Genomic DNA, 19,678 nt, shown 5'->3' with positions numbered 1-19,678 from the left:
CACCATTCTTCCGCTCACTAAGTGGAGGCAAATTGGGATTCCTACCAGGGTGGAGGCCTAGGGTCAGCTCGGGCTGCAAGGAGAGCTCCTGCAGTTCATTGGCAACAGCTTCGCTCTGGGGACTGGGTGCCGCCGATAGGGAAACGAGCACTGGTTCATCATCATTTTCGCCGGCCCCTCCTCCGTCCAGCCCATTCACAGCAATGACGGAAGGGGGCAGGCACACCACACTGGAGAAATCCACTTTGGCTTTCGTGATGGCAACCTGGAAATGGAAGAATAAATGAAAAGTTTAGACGGAACAATGACAATAAGGCTTGGCGGTGTCCCCACCCAAATCTCATCTGGAATTGTAGTTCCGGTAATTCCCACAGGTCATGGGAGGGACTTGGTGGGAGGTAACTGAATCATAGGGGTAGCTCTGTGCTATTCTCATGAGTTCTCACAAGATCTGACGGTTTTATAAGGGGCTTTTCTCCTTTCGCTCGGCACTTCTCCTTCCTGCCACCATGTGAAGGAGGACATGTTCGCTTCCTCTTCCACAATGATTTTAAGTTTCCTAAGGCCTCCCCAGCCCTGTGGAACTGTAAGTCAGTTAAACCTCTTTCCTTTATAAACTACCCAGTCTCGGGCAGTTCTTTACAGCTATATGAGAACAGACTCATATGGTAAATCAGTACTGACAGAGTGGGATGCTGCTATAGGGATATCTGAAAACGTGGAAGCAAGTTTGAAACTGGGGAACAGGCAGTGTTTGGAACAGTTTGGAGGGCTCAGAAAAAGACAGGAAAACGTGAGAAAGTTTGAAACTTCCTAGAGACTTGTTGAATGGCTTTGACCAAAATGCTGATAGTGATATTGACAATGAAGTACAGGATGAGATGGTCTCAGACGGAGATGAGGAACTTGCTGGGAAATGAAATAAAGGTGATTCTTAAAATCCTTTAGCAAAGAGACTGGTGACATTTTGCCCCTGCTCGAGAGATCTTTGGAACTTTGAACTTGAGTGAAATGATTTAGGGTATCCGGTGGAGGATATTTCTAAGCAGCAAAGCATTCAAGAGGAAGCAGAGCATAAAAATTTAGAAAATGTACAGTGTGACAAGGCAACAGAAAAGAAAAACCCATTTTCTGGGAAGAAATTCAAGCCAGCTGCAGAAATTTGCATAAGGAGCCCAATGTTAATCACCAAGACAGTGGGGAAAATGTCTCCAGGGCATGTCAGAGACCTTCACACCACAGCTCAAAGGCCTAGGCGAGAAAAACAGCTTCACAGGCTGGGCCCAGGGCCCTCCTGCTCTGTGCAACCTGAGAACATGGTACTCGTGAGTCCCAGATGCTTGAGCTGCAGCCATGACTAAAAAGAGTCAAGGTACAGCTCAGGCCATGGCTTCAGAGGATGTAAGCCCAAAGCCTCAGCTCAACACCCATGGGGTGTTGAGCCCGCGGGTGCACAGAAGTCTAGAACTGAGGTTTGGGAACTTCCACCTAGATTTCAGAGGTTGTATGGAAACACTGGACGTCCAGGAAGTTTGCTACAGGGGTGCAGCCCCCATGGAGAACTTCTGCTAGGGCAGTACAGAAGGGAAATGTGGGGTCAGAGTCCCCACACAGAGTCCTCACTGGGGCACTGCCTAGCAGAGCTATGAGAAGAAGGTCATCATCCTCCAGACCCCAGAATGGTATGTCCACCAACACGTGGAAAAGTTGTAGACACTCAACATCAGCCCATGAAAGCAGCCAGGATTAAAGCTGTACCCTGCAAAGCCACAGGGGCAGAGCTGCCCAAGGCTTTGGGAACCCCCACTTTATATCAGTGTACCCAGAACATGGGACATGGAGTCAAGGATTCTTTTAGAGCTTTAAGATTTAATGACTGCCCTGCTGGGTTTCAGACTTGCATGGGGCCTGTAGCCCCTTTCTTTTGGCCAATTTCTCCCTTTTGGAATGGAAATGTTTACTCAATGCCTGTATCCCTATTTTATCTTGGAAGTAAGTAACTTGTCTTTGATTTTACAGGCTCATAGGTGGAAGGAACTTATCTCCAGATAAGACTTTGGACTTCTGAGTTAATGCTGCAATGAGTTAAGACTTTGGGGAACTACTGAGAAGAAATAATTGTATTTTGAAATGTAAGGAGGACATGAGACTTGGGGGACTAGAGGCAGAATGATATGACTCTGATATTTGTCCCACCCAAATCTCATGTTGAAATGCAGTCCCCAACGTTGGAGGTGGGGTCTGATGGGAGATATTTGGGTCATGGGGGCAGATCCCTCATGGATTGCCGCTGTCCTCATGATAGTGAGTTCTTGCAAAATCTAGCTGTTTAAAAGTGTGGGGCACTGCCCCTCTTCTTCCTCTTGTTCCTGCTCTTGTCCTGTGACATGCCTGCACCCGCTTCACCTTCTACCGTGAGTAAAAGCTCCCTTGATGGCATCATCCTTGTATAGCCTTGGAAAACCATGAACCAATTAAAGTTCATAAATTTAAAAATACACATACACATAAACACACATAAACACACACACACACACACACACACACACACCCCTACTGAATCCTATACAGTTAAGAAGAATAATTTTTATAAAGCATTTCTAATGTGGGAAATGCTTATTGTAAAGCCACATTTAAGAAAAGACATAAAACTGCATACTCATATATTAAAATATTACGCAAAGAAAAAATATTTTAAGAAGTATACCAAGACACCTTTTGTGTCTTGGTATACTTCTTAAAATGAAAAATTTTTCTTTAAGGTTCTAAATTTTCTCTAAAATACTTACATGGCTTTTATAATGAAAAGACCATAGTTTCTGATCCATAAAGTGAGATTCCCTGGGCATTCCTTGCAAACATTGCTGATGACTTTAATTTGCTTTAGCTGAAGAAACCAACAAAATATTACCAGCCATGAAGAAAGGCACTAAAAACTAGAAAGACTATTATAATCTACCTTCAAGTAAACCAACAGTGTGCCCAAACCTGACTGTAGTTCTGGTTGATATATCTCATAGACTATAAACTGGATTGGAAAAGGTCTAGATAAGAGGAATTAACATGAGGAATATGATATTATGAAGAAAAAAGATAGTAAGGACTCTCTACTCCAAAAAAGACTGGAAGAAGACTTAAGGGAGACGAGTTCAAACAAAAATATTTGGAACTAAATATTCTCAGGGGTACTATGGGCAAACAATGGGAAAAGGGTTTCTTTTATAATAATTCTTTTCCATCTCATCTATGATTTATTATGGTTTAAACCACGTCTCTGTGTACCCTGGGTAAAAAGAACTGTTATACAGGATTAATCTACCTGGCTCTGTATTCTCTGTCATTGATTCTGAACGAGCACATTTGCTTCTTTTAACAGCAGTCTTTCAGACTAAAAAAAGACTTCAATTTTATGACATTCAAGGACCCCTTGAGAACTAACCTCCTTATTCTAAAAGAAAATAGAAAAAGAATGGTATTAAAACTTCAGCGTTAGGACTTAGAAAGAGTAATTTCACATAAGAGTAAAAGGTTTTCAATAAACAGCTGTTAAATCGTTATGGACTGTTAAGAGTTCATACCTCAGGGTTTTGCCCTGTTGCCCTAGGCCCGTCTTGAACTCCTGGCCTCAAGTTATCCACCTGCCTTGGTCTCCCAAAGTGCTGGATTTACAGGCATGAACTCTCCGTATCCAGCCCCCGCATCCAGCCTTTTTTTTTTTTTTTTTTTTTGGCGGTGGGGGTGCGGCGGGCGAGGAGGGTGCGGAGACAGGGGTGGTCTCACTCTGTTGGCCAGGCTAGGGTGCAGTGGCATGATCATAGCTCACTGGGATCTTGAATTCCTGGGCTCAAGCTACCCCACAGGTAGCTTAGGAATACAGGCATACCACCAACCCCATCTTTTTATTTTTTTTATTTTCTTTGCGGGTCGGGGGGTGGGGCTGGAGGTTGAGGAGATACGAGGTTTTGTTATGCTGACCAGGCTGATCTCAAACTCCTGGCCTGAAGTGATCCTCCTACCTAAATCTCCCAAAGTGCTGGGATTAAAGGAATCAGCCCCTGTGCTTTGCAAACCCATATATTCTTCAAAATGAAGTAAATTATTTAATTTACTTTTCGCTAATTCAGAACAAACTTCTTCCTATTATTTTGAATGAGATAATAATTATTGCTGGGATTCAGAGACTTAACATTTACATGTGTTACTATTCCCAAGAGATAATAAAGATCCATCACATGGTATCAATATTTTTCTAATGAAGCATGAAGTTAAACTTCATGAGTTGGTGATACTGGTATGCACTTAGTGAACACAACCAGTATTTCTAGAAAATGATTTAAAGAAACTTCGTAAAAAATGGCCCCCAAAAGAAAGCCAACCTAAGTCTAAGTCCAATGCTAGGCATGAAGAGAAAATAAAGTGTTTTGTGTTTTTTTTGTCTTTTTGGTTTTGTTTTTTTGAGATGGAGTCTTGCTCCATCACCCAGGCTGGAGTGCTGTGGTGAGATTTTGGCTCACTGCAACCTCCGCCTCCCAGATTCAAGTGATTCTCATGTCTCAGCCTCCAGAGTAACTGCAGTTACAGGCATGTACCACCACACCTAATTTTTGTGTTTTCAGTAGACACGGAGTTTCACCATGTTGGCCAGGCTGGTCTCAAACTCCTGACTTCAGATGATCCACTCGCCATAGCCTCCCCAAGTGCTAGGATTATAGGTATGAGCCACTGCACCTGGTGGAGACAAGTTTTTAAAAAAATGTTTCAGCCAGGTGTGATGGCTCACACCTGTAATCCCAGCAGTTTGGGAGGCTGAGGTGGGCAGATAGCTAGAGCCCAGGAATTCAAGACCATCCTGGGCAACATAGCCAAATCCCATCTCTACAAAACATATAAAAATTACTGGGGCATGGTAGCATGTGCCTGCTGTCTCAGCTACTCTGGAGGCTAAGGTAGGAGGATCACCTCGACCCCAGGAAGGTTGAGGCTGCAGTGAGCTGTGATTGTGCCACTCCACTCCAGCCTGGGCAACAGAGTGAGACCCATCTTGGGGCGGGGTGGGAAGGGTGGGAAAGATGTTTCTTACAGCACATACTTTGTTTTTATTAAAGACAGGGTGTTACTCAGCCATTCAAGCTAGAGTGCAATGGAATGATCATAGCGCACTGCAGCCTTAAACTCCTGGGCTCAAGTGATCCTCTCAAGTAGCTAGAACTATAGACGTGTGCCATCACATCTGACTATTTTTCACTTTTTTGTAGAGATAGGATCTCACTATGTTGACCAGGCTGGTCTCAAACTCCTGGGGTCAAGCAATTGCCCTACACTGGCCTCTCAAAATGCTAGGATTACAACACTGAGCCACCTTGCCCAACAACACATACATTTTTAACAGATTAAAGAAAGGACTGGGTTGGACACAGTGGCTCACGCTTGTAATCCCAGCACTTTGGGAGGTCAAGGTGGGTGGATTACAAGGTCAGGCACTCGAGACCAGTCTGGCCAATATAGTGAAACCCCGTCTCTATTAAAAACACAAAAAATTAGTCTGGCGTGGTGGTGGGCACCTGTAATCCCAGCTACTCAGGAGGCTGAGGCAGGATAATCACTTCAAACTGGGAGGCAGAAATTGCAGTGAGACAAGATTGAGCCACTGCACTCCAGCCGGGACAACAGTGTAATACTCTGTCTCAAAAAAAAAAAAAAAAAAAAAAAAAGAAAGGACACTTTGATACTATATTATGGTGCAAAAAGAAAATAGGAATATCAAATTCTATAAAACCGAACCATGATAGTGCCTACCACTGCCCAGAATAAAATAAATAAGCAATTTGAAAAACTGCTTTAGCAAGTGTTCAATTCAGAATTTAACTTTTTTTTTTTTTTTTTTTTTGAGAAGGAGTTTCGCTCTTGTTAACCAGGCTAGAGTGCAATGGCGCGATCTGGGCTCACCGCAACCTCCGCCTCCTGGGTTCAGGCAATTCTCCTGCCTCAGCCTCCTGAGTAGCTGGGATTACAGGCACGTGCCACCATGCCCAGCTAATGTATTGTATTTTTAGTAGAGACGGGGTTTCACCATGTTGACCAGGATGGTCTCGATCTCTTGACCTCATGAACCACCCGCCTTGGCCTCCCAAAGTGCTGGGATTACAGGCTTGAGCCACCGCGCCCGGCCCCAACAGTTTTTTAATTAAGTTCCATATTTACAGATTTATTAAGGGCTTAAAGAGATTACTTAAAATTTACAGACACATATATATATAAACATGTATACATACAAACTCACACACTTTACCAAATATTTTTATTGTGTAAATTATATAGTGTTGTTTGTTAATTTAGGGATTTCATAAGTTTCAGGATATATTCTTTAAAACACCAATATTAAACTATACTGTATAACAATAAAATCCTTCCATCAAGTTCATAAAGCAGGGGGTGGGAGGAAGAATACATAAAACAAGAGGGGCAGAATGTTGATAATGTTGAATTACTTAGAAATCCATTATGCTGTTATCTCTGCATGTGTGTATGTTTGATAACATTCTCATAATGTTTTTTTAAAAATAAGATTCTTCCATAGAACAATTGGAAGATTTAATAAGACACAGCAAGGTTTCCTTAACCTTGACATTAGGAAATAGACCAGAAGTCAAATGTAAGCACTGACAGAAGACTAATTTGGCATGAAAAATACACATTGGAAAGATTTATTTCTCCAACAAAAACACTACTCTATTTATTTTGAAAGAGCCCACAAGATAAAATCTTGTAAACTACGATAATCTAGAAACAAGACCCAAAAATGTTGAGGTATGGCCATCATAATTAAGTCCCCTTTACCAATTCCTGAATACTCATAATTTTATTTACTGTAAAACTTGCATCGCTTTTTAGAGTTGTAATTTATAACCCTACTGAGTCTAAGATCAAACTTTCTTTTTTATCAAAGGATCACTAACTCCAGTTTCTGGGCTGCTGATTCACATATGATCAGTAGCAGCCAGAACAAAAACAACATGGGGGCAGGGTCATCTCCCACAACCCATCTGTTTCCCTCTTTTGCTGGCCTAATTATGCCTCATCTTTTCTCCGCCCTACCCGCTTTGGGGCTTTATGCCTTCTGCCTGTACAGAACAACATATGTACCTAGAAGCAGCGGCATGAAATGTGTTAGAAAAATGGAAGAGCGTAGACAGCTACTGACAACTCTAAAACATAAGCACTAGCACAATTCTTTATCACGACTCATTACAAAAAGGTGGTTCTATGCAACCAAATGGCATGGTTCTTCTGAAAAATGTTTTTAAACAATTGGTATAAAAATTGTTTTTAACTAACTAATCAACTTTCTTTTAGCTGGACATATTTTTACTTTAATTCTCCTTTATTTATTTTCAATGTAGTAAACCTAATCTTGAAAACTCTTACTGTCTAAGCAGGTATGTATGGGTAAGGGTAAGGTGGGTGTGGGCAGGTATGGGTATCTCTGTATGTGTGTGTGCATGTGCACGTGTAAAATCTGGTATGAAGGAATTCAAACCAACTGAACAAGTGTTTCCTGAGAGTTTATTATATACATCCTAGGTACTGCCCCATGTCCTACAGTAGAAGATGAGGAAAACAGCCAGGCATGCCTGTAGTCCCAGTTACTTGGGAGGCTGAGGCAGGAGGATTGCTTGAACGTGGTAGGTAGAGGATGCAGTGAGCCAAGACTGTAACACTGCACTACAGCCCAAGTGACAGATTGAAACTGTCTCCAAAAAAAAAAGTTACTGTACAGAAGATGAGTGAAACCTCAAGTCTTGGCTAATTAACTACCCTCACATCTGTCTTTACCACCCTCATTATCTTCAGATGCCTTTAAAACTACCAGGCTTTAGAGATGGCAAATAACAGGCCTTCCTATTGCCTCTTCATCTTGAAAATCACCTAAAAACGAGGAGTACAAGAATCAGAAAAATTTAACAAAACAATGGAGAACGAATGGAAAAATAATGTGGAAGATTAAAGATGCTGCAAATTATCTGACATTTCCCTCCGTTGATGGGTGGGGTTTATTTCCCTTCACCTTGAATCTGAGCTGGCCTCTGCCTTGACAAATTAACGACAGTGAAAGTGATGGTATGCCGGTTCAGGGTCTATACTTTAAGAGGACTGGCAGCTTCTACCTTGGTCTCTTGGATCCCTGTGCCCCCATGTAAGAAATCCAAACACACTGATGGATCGATCTTTAAAAGAGGTCTCATGCCTATACAGAAAGGCAGTGGGATCCAGCTGAGTCCAGCTTTCTAGACATCCCCAACAAAGTGCCAGGCATGTGAGCAAAGCCATCCTGGACACCCCGGACAAGCCTAGTTACCTGCTGAATGCCACTAAGAGATGCCATTTAACACTGTAGGGATCCAGATTAACACCATATGGAGCAGAAGAATCCCTAAGCTAAACCCTATCCAAAATCCTCACCCACAAAATTGTGATATAAAATAAATGGCACCAGACTTCTCAATAGCAACAGTGGAAACTAAATGACAGTGGAGTACTGCCTTCAAATTATGAGAAAAAAAGTATTTTCAAACTATAATTGCTTACATGGCTTAACAACTATCAATCAAATAGGAGGGCATTCCAAGTAATAAAAAATTTTACCTACCAAATAACCTTCCAGGAACTAATTACATGATATGTTTCACTACAACATAGGGAATAAACAAATAAAAAGACATGGGATCCAGGTAACAGCTCCAACACAAGAGGGAAAGAAACACGATTTCCAGAATGAAGGTGAAGACAAATATCAGAGCAAAAACTCAACAGCAGTCTAAGAAAGCCAGGAGTCCAGATTAGAGCAGAAGGACAAGAAACTAGGAAAATCTCAAGGAGGAAAAAAATTTTATCAATTATCTAATAGGCTTAATCATTGAGAAAATTCACTTTGAGACTCTAAAAGGAAATGGGAAGAATTAGTGATACTTATGAAGAAAATTAAGGCGGGGCATGGTGGCTCATGCCTGTAATCCCAGAACTTTGGGAGGTCAAGGCTGGCCAATCATTTGAGGTCAGGAGTTAAAGACCAGCATGACCAACATGGTGAAACCCCAACTCTACTAAAAATACAAAAAAAAAAAAAAAAATAGCCAGGCATGGTGATGCATGCCTATAATTCCTGCTACTCAGGAGGCTGAGGCAGAAGAATCAACTGAACCCAGGAGGCAGACACTGCGGTGAGCCAAGATTGTGCCATTGCACTCCAGCCTGGGCAACAAGAGTGAAACTCCACCTCAAGAAAAAAAAATACAAAATACAAAAAAGATTAGCCAGGCATGGTGGTGCATGCCTATAGTCCCAGGTACTCAGGAGACTGAGGCAGGAGAATCGCTTGAACCCAGGAGGCAGAGGTTGCAGTGGACCAAGACTGAGCCACTGCACTTCAGCTTGGGTGACGGAACAAGACTCCGTCTCAAAAAAACAAAACAACAACAAAAAAATTTTAAAAAAAAAAAACAGAAAAAGAAAATTAAGCAAAATGTTTAATGCAGGCAATCATCAGCTCCAGAAAAACAAAACATAACAAAAGAAAAGGAAAAGTAATTAAATTTGAATAGAGCTGAGTACGTTTGGTGCATGTCTGTAGTCCAAGCTACTCAAGAGGCTGAGGCAGGAGGGTTGCTTGAGTCCTGGAGCTCGAATTCAGGCTGGGCAACATAGTGAGACTTTGTCTTTAAAATAAATATTTGACTAAATGGTGAATATTCACACATTTATAATAATACCAACAATGAATGCAGACAGATTCAACCCAAAATTGTAACATAACCTCATTGGGAACATGGCAGAACAGAAGTAGCTATGAGACAACTAATTTTTCTCCTATTATAATAGGTAGTCAGTAGATAAAATCTAAAATTGCTCAATCTAGAAACTTCTAAGTATTCCTAGAAGCACACTTAGAAACATGAAGGTGGACTGGGCATATGGTGGCTCACACCAGTAATCCCAGCACTTTGGGAGGCCAAGGCAGACTGACTGCTTGACCCCAGAAATTTGAGAGCAGCCTGGGAAACATGGCTAAACCAAGTCTCTTAAAAAGAAACAAACAGGCCGGGCGCGGTGGCTCAAGCCTGTAATCCCAGCACTTTGGGAGGCCGAGGCGGGTGGATCACAAGGTCGAGAGATCGAGACCAACCTGGTCAACATGGTGAAACCCCGTCTCTACTAAAAATACAAAAAATTAGCTGGGCATGGTGGCGCATGCGTATAATCCCAGCTACTCAGGAGGCTGAGGCAGGAGAATTGCCTGAACCCAGGAGGCGGAGGTTGCGGCGAGCCGAGATCGCGCCATTGCACTCCAGCCTGGGTAACAAGAGCGAAACTCCGTCTCAAAAAAAAAAAAAAAAAAAGAAAAACAAAAATTAGCTGGGCAGGGTGGTGCACACCTGTAGTCCCACGTACTCAGGAGGCTGAGGCAGGAGGACTGCTTGAGCCCAGAAGGCAGAGGCTGCAGTGAGCCGAGATCTCATCACTGCACTGTAGGCAGACTTGCAGTGCATGAGCCAGACCCTGTCTGAAAGAGAGACAGGGAGACAGGGAGACAGGGAGAGGGAGGGAGGGTGCAAGGGAGGAAGGAAGAAAGGGAGGGAGGGAGGGAGGGAGGGAGGGAGGTGGGGGTGAATGATAGAAAAAACTAAAAAACTTAAGAATCTTAGGTGGTCGTCTCAAAGCAGTAAGATGCGAGGTAGAATTCTAGGTATCTATAAGTTCTCAATGAATTAGGTAGCCAATGGTGATAAATATCCTTTGGTATCAGCCAATGGTTATAAACAGCCAATGGTGAAAAATGATTTATGGCCAGTCCATAAATTATTTGGCCTTTGGTCACTTTAGCTCCTCTTGGTGGTTCTACAGGGAGTCACCAAATATTTCCTCTTAAGAGTCATCCAAATATTTCCTCTTAAACAAAAAGGATAACAGTAACAATCTAACACCGCCTCTTCAATTACAACAGTACAGGGCCCTTCACTATTAGCATCATTTCTCACCACTCCCCTTTATGCACACTCTAATCACAGGTACCGTTATGCAGCTCTTTACTGTGACTGCCTAATATTGCCTCTTCTTCTCCATCCTACCTCCTATTATCCATCCCCTTCCGACGGGATAGGATTCCATACATCCCAAGATTGTTTTTATCTATGCTTACTTTTACAATTATCATCTCCCATTCACTGAGGAAAGGAACTTCATTCTAGTGGTTTTTTTGCCTCTAGATCTAGATACAATATTTGAATTAAAAAAAGAACTCAACAAATATTTGTTAATTTACTACATATATTAACCTCACAGCAAACACATCATATATACAAAGTCAGCACAGATATAGACCAAAAAAAAAAAGGAAAGAGGGTTCTGTCACAGGTATAAATACACAGGAGATCAGAAAAAGCTTCCAGAGAGGGCCATGCATGGTAGCTCACATCTGTAATCCCAGCACTTTGGGAACCAAGCAGAGAGGATCCCTTGAGCCCAGGAGTTCAAGACCAACCTGGTCAACAAATATTGAGTACCCACTACATGCCCGGTGCTGTCTGGGTATTGAGGATTACAGTGAATAAAACAAAGTACTTGCCCTTAGGGAGCTTATATTCTTCCAGGAGACATAACTGCATGAACAAAGTCATAGACGTGAGAAAATATGAAGTATGTTCTAAAAGGGCAATCCAGTATGGCCAATCACATGGTTCAAGTACAAGGAAATTAATATGGCAATGAAGTTAGACTAAATTGGAAAAAAGAAATAATATGAGTTTGGGTAGGGCAGAGGTTACAAAGTTACTTCTCTTTTTTTTTTTTTTTTTTTTTGAAACAGAGGCTCACTCTTGGTGCCCAGGCTGCAGTGCAGTGGCGCAATCTCGGCTCACCACAACCACCTCCTCAGCCTTCCGAGTAGCTGGGATCACAGGCATGTGCCACCACATCTGGTTAATTTTGTATTTTTTAGTAAAGATGAGGTTTCTCCATGTTGGTCAGGCTGGTCTCGAACTCCTGACCTCAGGCGATCCACCTGCCTTGGCCTCCCAAAGTGCTGGGATTATAGGTGTTAGCCACAGCACCCGGCCACTAAGCTACTTCATTAGGCAAAGTGTAATGTGTTGATATCCTGAATTGGGGGAGTGAAAATAGAAAGAAGGGAACTACCATACAATGTACATGGCACAGACAGGAACCCAAATCTTTGCAGAATTTATGTTGAATGAATGAAGACAGGATTTATATGAGATAGAATGTGTTCCTCTTTGTTGGTGATGGAGAAGAGACAAGATGTCAAAAATTATTGAAGGTTTTAAGCCAGGGCAGTCATTACGACAGTATTCTGCTAACAGAAATAGGGAAAAGAGGAGGAATTTTATCTGTGGAGATAGTAAACTTGATTTTGCATGTTGGGTCCAGGGACATGCAAAAGAATAATGATGGAAATGTCATTTAGGTTCCCATTAGGTACACAAAAAGGAAAACATGGGAATGAAGACAGAATGAGAAATGACAAAGATTACAACAATAAGAAGAGAATGACAGAAAAAAAGTAGGGAGAGTTTGGGGAAGAGGCTGTTACAGATATAAAGATATAATAAAATTGCTATCAAACCTGACTCAGTTGATAATTCAGAAATTCCTAGTCTCCAATCACTGACTCTGGATCTCAGACCATCCCTCTGACTCCTAAAATTGTCAAATATCGCTGATTATCTAATTACATATCAGCACTTTCTACTTACACTATTTTAGAAGAAGCTCAATAAAGCTGTAATTTTATTGTTGTTGTTGTTGTTGTTGTTATTATTATTATTATTATTAGGCAGGTTGGAGTGCAGTAGCATGATCTTGGCTCACTGCAACCTCTGTCTCCCGGGTTCAAGCAATTCTCCACCTCAGCCTCCCGAGTAGCTGGGACTGAAGACACGTCCACGCCACCACGCCTAGCTAAGTTTTTGTATTTTAGTAGAGACAGGATTTCACAGTGTTGTCCAGGCTGGTCTCAAACTCCTGATCTCAGGCAATTTACCTGCCTCAGCCTCTCAAAGTGCTAGGATTACAGGTAGGCGTGAGCCACCTTGCCCAGTCAAAGCCGTAACTTTATAATACTGAGGGACAAAATCAGCTGTCCTCAAATTTAAAGACACAAGTAAGTTCAAGGGCTTATGTAAAGGGACAAACTTACCAGCTAGAAGAAACAGAAATTTTAAAAAAGAAAAAATAATAAAAATATGTATTTTATACAATGGCTCAACCCCTTTTTATTGACTACTTGTCTGTATCATTCCCAACAAGCCCCTATTATGTGTGTTAGGTACACATGTGAACATCTTCCCTTAACTAAACAATATAAATTGCCTTTCAGTCTTATGGAACTCAAGAAGAGCTCCTGGGGTAGGCCAGGTGTAGTGGCTCATGGCTCATGCCTGTAATGCCAGCACTTTGGGAGGCCAAAGCAGGTAAATCACCTGAGGTCAGGAGTTTGAGACCAGCCTGGCCAACACAGCGAAACCCCGTCTCTACTAAAAATACAAAATTTAGCTGGGCACGGTGGAATGAACCAATACTTTCAGTTACTCAGGAGGCTGAGGTGGGAAGATCACTGGAGCCCAGGAGGCGGAGGTTGCAATGAGCCAAGATCGCGCCACTGCAGTCCAGCCTGGGTAACAGAGCAAGACGCCATCCCCTGCCCCCCAAAAATAAAAAGACCTTCTCCAGTAGACCTGACTTTCATTAATTCACTTAACAAATGCATAGTGATCAGGTACTGTTGTAGGCACTAGGGGTACAACAGACAGAAAATATCCCTGCTTTTGTGGGCCTAAATTATAGTAAGAGACATAATAAATATACAATAAAAAGTTTTCAGATAACTAAGCATTATGTGCCTGGGGGTCAGATGGCTAATTTAGATTAAATGGCCAAAAAAGGTCTCACTGAGGAGGTGGTATCTGAGTGAGACTTGAATAACCAACCCTTATTATAAATAAGGCACAGTATGTGTATGCATTCAATCTTCACAACACTAAGATGTATAATTACCAATATTATTCACAATTTTTTACAGTTGAGGAAACTGAGGCACTGAGAAGTTAAATACTTGATCCTGGGCAGTCAAGTTTTGGAATTCATGCCTCTATGACTCTGCCTGAATTTGACAAGAAAACAGCCAGCCATGCAGAGGGAAGAGCATATACAAGTTAAACGGCCATGAGGTAGGAATGAGCTTGGCATCTTTTTTTTTTTTTTTTTTGAGACAGAGTTTCGCTCTTGTTGCCCAGGCTGGAGTGCAATGGCGCGATCTCGGCTCACCGCAACCTCCGCCTCCTGGGTTCAGGCAATTCTCCTGCCTCAGCCTCCTGAGTAGCTGGGATTACAGGCACGCACCACCATGCCCAGCTAATTTTTTGTGTTTTTAGTAGAGATGGGGTTTCACCATGTTGACCAGGATGGTCTCGATCTCTTGACCTCGTGATCCACCCGCCTCGGCCTCCCAAAGTGCTGGGATTACAGGCTTAAGCCACTGCACCCGGCCTGAGCTTGGCATCTTGAAGGAACTAAAAAACTGTCATGGCCCAAGAGGAAAGGACGTAAGTATATTCTATGAACTGGATGCCACTGGGAGGTTTTACGTAATGGACTGATATGATCTGATTTATCTTTTTAAATAATTATTTTGAGGGCTCATGCTTGTAATCCCAGCACTTTGGGAGGCCAAGGCTGGTAGATCACTTGAGGCTAGGAGTTTGAGACCAGCCTGGCCAACATGGTGAAACCCCATCTCTAGTAAAAAGACAATTAGCCAGGCATGGTGGCGAGCGCCTGCAATCCCAGCTACTAGGGAGGCTGAGGCAGGAGAATCGCTTGAACCCAGGAGGTGGAGGTTGCAGTGAGCCGAGATCATGCCACTGCACTCTAGCTTAGGCGACAGAGCAAGGCTCTGTCTAAAAAAATAAATAATCATTTTGGCAGGTATGTAGAGAAAGAATGACAGGGGAGCTGTTCACCTTAGCCTGCCACCTGACTCTGAGTTCAGTATAATTTGCTATTCTTCCTGGCCCCCTAATGTTGTTTTGATCTGCTTTTTAATAGATCACTGAGAGGCCGGGCGCAGTGGCTCAAGCCTGTAATCCCAGCACTTTGGGAGGCCGAGGCGGGTGGATCACGAGGTCAAGAGATCGAGACCATCCTGGTCAACATGGTGAAACCCTGTCTCTACTAAAAATACAAAACATTAGCTGGGCGTGGTGGCGCGTGCCTGTAATCCCAGCTACTCAGGAGGCTGAGGCAGAAGAATTGCCTGAACCCAGGAGGCGGAGGTTGCGGTGAGCCGAGATCGCGCCATTGCACTCCAGCCTGGTTAACAAGAGCGAAACTCCGTCTCAAAAAAAAAAAAAAAATAGATCACTGAGTTTGGTGATGTGACCTTGAGCAAGTCACTCTGAATAAGCATTATTATTTATCTGTCCTATTATCATTAAAGGTCTTATAACAAGGTACTCTGAAAAGGAGAAAGATAAACTACAAGGTACTATTTTCTTGCAAACACTTAACAGAAATTTGACAATTTGCCTTAAACTCCTCACCCACCTCCAAAAAGGCTGCTTGAAAATTAAAGCACTATTTTGTCAAGAAGATTTCATTACATTCCTTCAACTTTATTCATGACCACAAACACTACAGGTATGCTTTCCTTATGATTCTCAATTCTTCTTCTACGGTGTTCAAATGTGTTCCAATTTTTAAATGTGGAGTTCTATTTGTCTTGTAGAGACTTCTTCTCTAAGAGACAGAGTGATGGATATTTAGAAGTTCATATGCTGTGTATAAAAAGACCTAAATAAATTTAAATATGATATTTTGTATATTCACTTACAAAATTAAGTAATCTGTTATGAGACAATTTTCAAGTTAGGAATTCTTCAGCCATTTCTACTTACACCAAAACTCCATGCAGCAATCAGCCTAGACAACCAGAAATGTTGCCAGGCTACAGAAAACCTGCCATAGTAAGAAAATCTGCCACACAGAAAATCTACAATCATTCTGTTCAGGTATGAGTAATATAAAAAAGAGTATTTTTGAAAATACTAACTTTGGAATGCAAAACTTGTTGAGACAAACCTCACCTAGCATAAAGACAGGCAGTAGTTTGGGGGAAAGGAAGACATTTACAGCATTGTGCTTTGTTTTCGCATGACAATGGAGCATTTGAAGAAAAGCCCTATTTTCCAGTCCAGAAGCCCCATATCCTTAGATTTCTCAATGACATCCTCTCCTGATATGTCAAGAATATGCTCTTACTTTATAAAAGGAATCATGAATCTTTTCCTAAATTCTTGAGCAAATATTTTTTAGATACAGGAAATAAAATATCTTGCCCTAACAAAAGAACCTGTCATAATTTTGTAAGAGTATCCAAATACAGCAACACATACGCAAAGGAAAGCGTATATTCAAGGTTGAAGTGTGTCTGTGGGTCAAGAAGAGGTCAAGCCTACAGCTTCTAATCACCTACTGCAGTCACGGTGAGGAACTCTTAGGACAATGCACACACTCAGGCCATCACCAGCATGTTCATGAATTATTCTTCCAATTACACTTTAATTATAAAAACTGCCTTATTAATTAAACTAATCTACTCTGGTAAGATCAATTACCATGCAAAAGCAATGGCTCTTCAAATTACTTTCATGGAAAACAGCACAGAGTTTGTGTTAAAAATGCATTTTCACTTACTTGTGGTTATTATAGACTGTGATCAAGGCAGAACCTCTAGAAGTACAATGAAGCTGACAATTTAAATAAAAACAGCTCTATAGTCATGGCTCATTATTCTTCCTTTCTGACAGCCTCTTGCTTCAAACAGTACTACTCTTAGCCAGTCAATATTCTATAAAAGGTGCTAAGAATTTTTGATAGAATAAAATGCAACAAATATTTTAATACCATTTTAAGCTCAGCACAATTATATTTAAAACTTTAAAGAGGGAAGAGAGCGTACAGGCAAACACATCCATTTTCCAAACAAAGTAAATACTACTACTAAAGTGTTCTCTGCATCACTCCAAGAGTTTACATATTACAACTACATCTACAAGCAATTATTGTAAATTTGTAAAGCACTAAGAAACACAGCAGCACTAGTCAGCAGTCAGTGCTATACATTTTGAAAGCATCTAATGTAGGCAACAAGCATGGTATGGATAGCAAAAAAGAACAGGTAAATGCACATCAGTATGAAAATCTTCAAATACCTTATGGGTAGCCTATTTAAAATGGAAAGGTTCTAAATTAATAAAGGAGAAAGGAAGAATACTAGTGATCCATATTAAAAGACCAGAACCATCTGAATGTGGTAACTCAGATGACGTAATAACATGAAAAAAAGAATACAATGGGAAGAGAATTATGAGCCTTTTTAAGTATCAGACTACCAATAAAAAGCAGAAAGCTGGGGCAATGGTACACACCAGTAGTCCCACCAGGGACACTGATGCAGAAGGTTCATGTGAGCTGAGGAGTTCGAGGCTGCAGTGAGCTATGCCCGTGCTACTACTCTCCAGCCTGAGACCCTGTCTCTAAAAAAAGAAGACAGCAGAGAGCAGCCACTGAGCTGAGAACTGCACTATGGCAGAAGACATCAAGACCAAAATCAAGAACTACAGGACTGCCCCTTTTGACAGGCACTTCCCCAACCGGAACCAGATCAGGAATGGCAGGCAGAAATACCCGGACCTCCACCGCTGCAAGAAGGCAATGACTGCTGGCCAGGCACTGTGGCTCATGCCTGTAATCCCAGCACTTTGGAAGGCTGAGGCAGGCAGATCACAGGGTCAGGAGTTCAGGTGGGCAGATCACAAGACCAGCCTGGCCAACAAAGTGAAACTCTGTCTCTACTAAAAATACAAAAATTAGCCAGGTGGCACACGCCTGCAGTCCCAGCTACTTGGGAGGCTGAGGCAGGAGAATCACTTGAACCCGGGAGGTTGGGGCTGCAGTGAGTGAGTAGAGACCGTGCACTCCAACATGGGTGACAGAGCAAAACAGCCTCAAAAAGGAAAAAAAAAAAAAAAAAAGGCAACAACTGCTAAAAGGAATCATGTATGGCCAGGTTCAGTGGCTCAAGCCTGTAATCCCAGCACTTTGGGAGGCCGTAGCAGGTGGATCAGCAAATCCGAAGTGGCAGGAGTTTGAGACCAGCCAGGCCAACATGGCGAAACCCTGTCTCTACTAAAAATACAAAAATTAGCCAGGCATGATGTTGGGTACCTGTAATCTCACCTACTCGGGAGGCTGAGGCACTTGAACCTGGGTAAGTGAGCCAAGGTTGTGCCACTGCACTCCCACCTGGGTGACAGGGCAAGACTCCATAATTCATTCATACATACATATAAACATATATACATACATAAAGGGGGTGTCTCTGTGAATGGTACCAGCATGTGTACAAGTCTCTCTGCCCTATATCCTGGGTCTCGGCCTGAGACAACCGTGGGCAGAAGGCACATTTTTTGTGAAGATATGAACTGGCTCCACTCTACCTCTGTCCTTCTCCCAGGATGGTAAAGAAGAATCTGTGTATATGGTGATTGATCCCCACCCTGGAATCCTGAATCATGTCTTAGGAATTAAAATTTACTGGAAAAGTGATGGGGGTGGGTGAGAAAGCAGCAGCAGGGAATAAAAGAACCTCACTTAGCTCATTGTGACAGGCCCAGGAGGTTGTTGCCCAATATCCACTTTCTCTTCTTCTTCCCAGTAAAATAAAACCTAAGTTTTAGATAAGTGAATATCAGAATGAATACTATGTTTTCTAGCCTCCCTTGCAGCTAGGTGTGGTCATGTGACTAGTTCAAGCCAAGGGACATGAATAAAAGTATTAGGTGTGATTTCTAGGAAACATCCTTATAAGAATTGAGTGTATTATTCTTTAAGCACTTCTTCCTCCTCCTGGCTGGATATGTATATGAGATGACTAGAGCACAAGCAGCAAACTTAAGACTATGAGGAAGAGGCCACATGTTGAGAATAGCAAGGTGACCAATACAGAAAAAAAAAAAAAAAAAAACTAGTTCTCTGATACTACAGAGCATAAAACCAGTCCTAGGCTATTTCTGGACTTCTTTTACCTAAGACAAAAAAATAGGCTAATGTTTAAAGTCAGTATTATTTTACTTTTTTTTGGTAATAAATCACAGAACATAATCCTAATAAAGAACATGAAGCCAGGAGTGGTGGCTCAAACCTGTAATCCTAGCACTTTGGGAGGCTAACACTGGTGGATCGCTTAAGCACAGGAGTTTGAAACAAGCCTGGCAACATAGTGAATCCCTGTCTCTAAAAACAAACAAACAAAAAAATTAGCTGGGCATGGTGGTACGCGCCTATAGTCCCAGCTACTCAGGAGGCTGAGGCAAGAAGATTACCTGGGCCCAGGAAGATCGAGGTTGCAGTGAGCCTTGATTGTGCCACTGCACAGCCTGAGTGACAGGAGTGAGACTCTGAAAAAAAAAAAAATAAATAAGAATGAAGTTAGGGCCGGGCGCGGTGGCTCAAGCCTGTAATCCCAGCACTTTGGGAGGCCGAGGCGGGTGAATCACAAGGTCAAGAGATCGAGACCATCCTGGTCAACATGGTGAAACCCCGTCTC

General features: G+C 42.2%; 1 protein-coding gene across 5 annotated transcripts in view; it reads right to left on the bottom strand.

Annotated features, from left to right (window-relative positions):
- The window catches only part of MRTFA (myocardin related transcription factor A), a 217,819-nt gene that overhangs the window by 135,809 nt on the left and 62,332 nt on the right, over positions 1 to 19,678 (bottom strand). For 3 of the 5 annotated variants that reach the window (XM_074391146.1, XM_003932842.4, XM_003932840.4), the window contains one exon: positions 4 to 265. The gene's annotated coding sequence lies outside the window, so the exon portion shown is untranslated. Of the gene's footprint in view, positions 1 to 3; positions 266 to 19,454; positions 19,530 to 19,678 lie in introns of all 5 variants that reach the window. The other 2 variants (XM_074391145.1, XM_074391147.1) reach the window with 1 other exon arrangement.

The sequence above is a fragment of the Saimiri boliviensis genome, chromosome 21, assembly GCF_048565385.1.
Source record: "Saimiri boliviensis isolate mSaiBol1 chromosome 21, mSaiBol1.pri, whole genome shotgun sequence".
Taxonomy (NCBI): domain Eukaryota; kingdom Metazoa; phylum Chordata; class Mammalia; order Primates; family Cebidae; genus Saimiri; species Saimiri boliviensis.
This window is presented reverse-complemented; position numbering and strand designations above follow the sequence as displayed.